Source organism: Mus caroli, chromosome 10 (genome assembly GCF_900094665.2).
Source record: "Mus caroli chromosome 10, CAROLI_EIJ_v1.1, whole genome shotgun sequence".
Classification (NCBI taxonomy): domain Eukaryota; kingdom Metazoa; phylum Chordata; class Mammalia; order Rodentia; family Muridae; genus Mus; species Mus caroli.
In genome coordinates, this window is record NC_034579.1 from 51,428,719 (window position 1) to 51,434,454 (window position 5,736).

Consider the following 5,736-nt stretch of genomic DNA (forward strand, 5'->3'; position numbering starts at 1 on the left):
CATTTATATTCTTCGAGAAAATTATTTCATTGACTATTATGAGAAGGCTGGATATGGCTGTGGCCTAAGTTTTGATGTTGCTAGTGACGTGACATTGAACCTTAATTCTTCTCTCTGCAAAGTGTTGATAGCCTGAGTCAGTGGCACCAAGACTGGCATTGTTCATGGATCAGTAAAAATAACAAACAGAAGTTCAGGGACCACTAGTGACTTCTATATTTTTTTAGCGACATTTTAAAGGTTTAACTGTCTATTTGCTATCCTTATCACTTAATTCAAGAACTTTAAATTGCAGATATAATGTGAATTATAGTATTATTCTTAAAAAGAGATTCATCTAGATTTAGAAAACCACTACAAAACTATGCTATTGACCTTTCTGTCATTTCCTTGAATATTTATTTATTTTTAATATAATGAAAACTAAGCACTTGCTCTCCAACAGGGTTTTGGCATCAATAAAGAATGCTCTCTTTACGTTCTACTCTCCTGGGTACTGAAATTGGAGTTTATAATTTTAGAATCACTTTGTTGAATTATCTATTTTGAGATCCATCTTCAGTCTCTCAGGCTGGCTTCAAACTTGCTGTGTAACCTATGGTGGCCTTGAACTCCTGATCCTTTTGCCTTTGCTTCATAGTTGTTGAGATGCCAGGTGTGCACCACTGTACCTGGCCCTTCCATTGTTGACTAAAGCTTTCCATTAAAAAAAATCAATTTAAATCTATTTTCTAACAGATACTTTTTTTTTAATTTATTTTTTTATTAGGTATTTTCCTCATTTACATTTTCAATGCTATCCCAAAAGTCCCCCATCCCCCCCCCCCCCCAATCCCCTACCCACCCACTCCCCCTTTTTGGCCCTGGGGTTCCCCTGTACTGGGGCATATAAAGTTTGCAAGTCCAATGGGCCTCTCTTTCCAGTGATGGCCGACTAGGCCATCTTTTGATACATATGCAGCTAGAGACAAGAGCTCCGGGGTACTGGTTAGTTCATATTGTTGTTCCACCTGTAGGGTTGCAGATCCCTTTAGCTCCTTGGGTAATTTCTCTAGCTCCTCCATTGGAGGCCGTGTGATCCATCCAATAGCTGACTGTGATCATCCACTCCTGTGTTTGCTAGGCCCCGGCATAGTCTCACAAGAGACAGCTATATCTGGGTCCTTTCAGCAAAATCTTGCTAGTGTATGCAATGGTGTCAGCGTTTGGAAGCTGATTATGGGATGGATCCCTGCATATGGCAATCACTAGATGGTCCATCCTTTCGTCACAGTTCCAAATTTTGTCTCAAAAATATGGAACGCTTCACGAATTTGCGTGTCATCCTTGCGCAGGGGCCATGCTAATCTTCTCTGTATCGTTCCAATTTTAGTATATGTGCTGCCGAAGCGAGCACCTAACAGATACTTTTAAATACTTAAATTTCTGCTTAAGGATAGTTTTGTATTTCTGTCATATATACTATAATCTACAGATTTATAATAAAGCATTTCTCTTCTTTATGTCTGTGTGGAATGATAACAACAGGAAACTGATAGCGTCTTTATCACATTGTTAGCAAAATGGATTCAGTCCAGGGAACAGATTTCACAAAGCACATAGATTCTCTTCTGTAACTATTGCATCTGGCCTTGGAGAAGGCCATGATTTGTTCATTATATAGAACTGCATAAATAATGTACTTGACATTTAGAAAAATTATTTGTTCTAACTCAGACCACTCTCCATGCAAATAAAGCCTAACTTTAATGCTTCTAAAATGTGTGTGGTAGCACTTTTTAAAATTGATTTTAAAAGCAAAAAATGTCCAAACTTTAATATGTGCACTTTTTCTCAGACATGTATTTATCTGTGGGAATGGGATGTACATATGACACTTCACTGTGGTGTGGCCATCAGAGGACAGCTTGCCATGTGGACCCTGGGGACAGAGCTCAGGTTGTAGGCTTGCCAGTAAGTGCCTGCTGAGTCACCTTTCATAAATGAAATCATGCTTCTGAAAACCAAATACCATGACTCTGAGACATATTAAAGTGATCTATATAAGTTACACCCCTACTGAATGACAGTACCTTGCCATGCTAGCCTTCCACAATTGATCCCATGTACCAGAAATGTACTATTGTTGGATTGATATTTCCAATAGCCATGATAAGAAATAGACATCTTTGACATTAGTTATTCTGCCTACCATAATTTTCTTTTTTAGGAAAGTAAGAAGACTTCTTGGAATAATTTGCATAAGTAGTGAGGGAGAGGAGCCAGTCCTGAACTCAGACTTGCTGTCTCAGACTCCAGGGGACTGCTGATCTGCTGCTCTCGGTTTCTTTGGTTCTCTCCTTCCTTTGAAATTCCCATTGTTTCATTTGTCAAATTATTTTCAGAGTGCTCTGTCTATACGTAGCTAATTTATAGCTTCTAATACATTGTTGGCCTTGAACCATACAACCAAGGAGTTTGTCTAAGCATTTTACAGGGGAAAAGCTTTGAGTTGGGAGAAATCATTTTTCATATAATATTTGAAATCGTGCTTTCACATTTCCTGCGTCTTCTTAGAGAACTAGATTTAGTGTCTCATCCCTTTAACAACACTTTTGCAATGAAAGTGTTAAATGACACAGCATTTCACATGGTATTAATTTATTTATCTACTTTATTGTCTGATTTTTGTATACCTTTTACTCACCTATCTGTCTTGTACAATTTCATACCATTGTATTATTTCATCTATAACATAAGGCTCAATTGTTTAGCATAATCACACACCATGTTTAATCTATTCCTCCAAACATCCATTCTTAGGGTATTCTTAGACAAAATTAATGACAATAATGATAATTAAAAGCAATCATCCTTAATTTAATAAGGGTCATAGGACAAGTTTATTTGTGTGATGCTAGGAGCAGACAATGTTCTCTACAGGCCCATGTGATTTGACTCTTGGTCCATAGTCAATGTGACTCTATTTTGGAAAGTTGTAGGTCCTTTGAGGTGTGAGGCACAGCATGAAGTTTACAGCTCAGTCCCATTTCTAATCCTGTTTCTATTTTCTGATTGTTGCCATGGGATAAGACTCTGCTATGAGCTTCTATTACTGTCAGGTACTGATGCGTTCTTCCTTATGCTGCCATGTTCCCTCTGAACTGATAAGCCTTTCATCCCATAAGTTGCTGCCACCAAATATTTTGTCACAGAAACAAGAAGAGTGACTAATATAGTTTGGAAACACGTTCTGAGATGAAAATTTGCTTATAGGTGTTTGAGGTGTGACTTCTCTTCTGTTCCTGTACTTAAGATATCAGAGAAATGGGAGAGTTCAAGAAAGTGAATTTTTCTATTCTATGAGGCAGAGACTTTCTGTTTTTAAGCACTCATCCCCAACAAGTGACAGTTTTCTTCTGCAGTTGCCCAGGGCTTATGAGAATCTGGAAATAGAAAAATGTTCAAGTACACTGACCCACATTTCCTCATATCAGCTTCAATGTCCTACTCCCATGTTATTTATAAGACAAGGTAGAGAACACAACCATTTTTAAAAAAACCTTGTGTAAAGCTTGCACCTGATCTCCAGTCTTTGATCCTCTGAGGACAGGAACGAGTCTTTTCATCAGTAGCCAATGGCTTAAGATTTCACTTGAATTCGTAATTAGTCACCACCTATACTTAATGACTTTCCCAAACATCGGAGTAGCTTCTGGCAACACCCACACAATCACATGATCTTTATGATTACAGCTTTTTTTCTAAATCACTAAGGCACAAAGGACATTTCCATTATTAGCATATTCTCTTCCATTTGTGCCCCATTCACGTTGTCACTGGTGAATGTTAGCTATTGCACACTGTGATTTCCTGTTAGAAACTCTCTAAATGTTACCTAATGGCCAAGAGTAAATTCAAACAACATTTCACTTTTCACAACTGATTCTTAGAGCTTACTCTCTTAGATAACTTCCAAGAAATAGGCTTTTATAGATACTTAAGGGCAAGAACATCTCTAGAAAGATGTCTGCGTGTGCGGCAGTATTCAGACAATGCCACACTGCAGCAGGGCATTTCTGATTGCTCTTCAGTGTCTGTCACTGTATGTAAGCACTATTTCTTTGGGAGAAGCAGTTCCCTTAAGCAGCAAGGGTTATTCTTGAAGTCTTGGTGGAAGAAATCAGTTGGAAAAAAACACCAGTAGGTAATAATCTCAAATATAGATAAGGGATTGAATATTTTGGTCTAAAATGAGAGTCCTAAATTCCTTCCTCAATTACATATTTTGAAAAAAATTCTGCATTACCTTCCCTTCAAAAGACTACAAAATTACAGAGGTTCTCACTATTTTTCTCACAATAATTATTATAAAAATTATTGATTATGGCATAGAAGCACATTTATTTTCTTCTTTAAACTCATGTCATTTACTTATCTTTAACTAAGTATATATCTCAACAATCATTAATGAGTACCCATTAAGCATTGGACTGAGTGGGCATTTCTGATTGCTCTTCAGTGTCTAACTGTCACCGTATGTAAGGACCATTTCTTTGGGAGAAGCACTTCCCTTAAGCAGCAAGGGTGATTCTTGAAGTCTTGATGGAAGAATCAGCTGGAAAAAAACACCAGTAGATAATAATCTCAAATATAGATAAGGGATTCAGATATAATGGTGTTTGTGGTACCAAAGCACCAAGTTAAGGCAAGATCTATTCTTCATGGAAGATACGTTTTTATGAGGAAGATGGGCAGTGATAATATTCGTATTGATCATTTAGTGTTTTGATAGACTCTTCCCTATATACTCTATAAGACAAAATGAATTGCATAAAGAATGTGTCCACTCTTACTAGCAGAAGAAACAGGACATATAAGCAAGTAAAAGAAAAAAGATAATTTCAAATATTGATAAGTAAGTGAAACAAAATACCAAAAGGTAATGGGACCTGACTGTGATGGGAAAAGACTTCTCTGAAATTGAAGGGCTAAGTGGGTGGCATTTGAGATTAGACTTTCATAATGAGAAAGGAGTAGTCATGGAAAGCGAGTGAGATATGGTCAAGTTAAGGCAACCACTGGGTTCTCCTGGGAAAGAGGAGACCTATGGATGGGAAGATGGACAGGCTGAGGAGAGAAACTGATGTTACATTAATGGGATGCCCTTGCAAACAACTGTAAAAGTTTCTTCCAAGTGTTGGGAAGCCATGAGAAGATTTTGAGTAGGTATATATTAAATCTTTAAGAACAATTACTAAGGCTTTCATGAAAAGAAAAATGAATATGTGATGAATCAGTTGTTGTTGGGTTACAAGTAATGTAATAACAAAGGGTAACTTTAATTTTGTTATGGTTCATAAGAGCTATATCTGGTAATGGTCTGCTTGCTGGTAGAATCCTAAAGCAGTAATCCATTACGTAGTAAGAAGAAGAGACAGGGAACTGATCTGTCTAGACATGCATGATTCTACACCTATTTAAATTAGCAGCACACATGCATGTCCTCCCATTCTACAACTCTTTAGGGGAAAGAGACGAATTAGGATGATTCTATTTTCATCTGTGTACCTAAGAGACAAACAAAGGAGATCATGGTGAGTGGCACTTGTTCTGGAATGATGTGGTCAGCGGTAATGGGAACCACTACTCCAAGCTTGTAGAGATTATGGACACAGAAGGGTTTTTGTGAAACTCATGTTGGAGCAGATGTTTAAGAACTATCTAGTCCTGTAAAGATACAGGGTTTCATGAATA

General features: G+C 37.4%; 1 non-coding gene across 1 annotated transcript; it reads right to left on the bottom strand.

Moving 5' to 3' along the window:
* Positions 1–1,289: 1,289 nt before the first annotated feature.
* Positions 1,290–1,396, bottom strand: LOC115032272. Its single transcript, XR_003837912.1, has one exon. It is a non-coding gene; the product is annotated as a U6 spliceosomal RNA (small nuclear RNA).
* Positions 1,397–5,736: the final 4,340 nt, after the last annotated feature.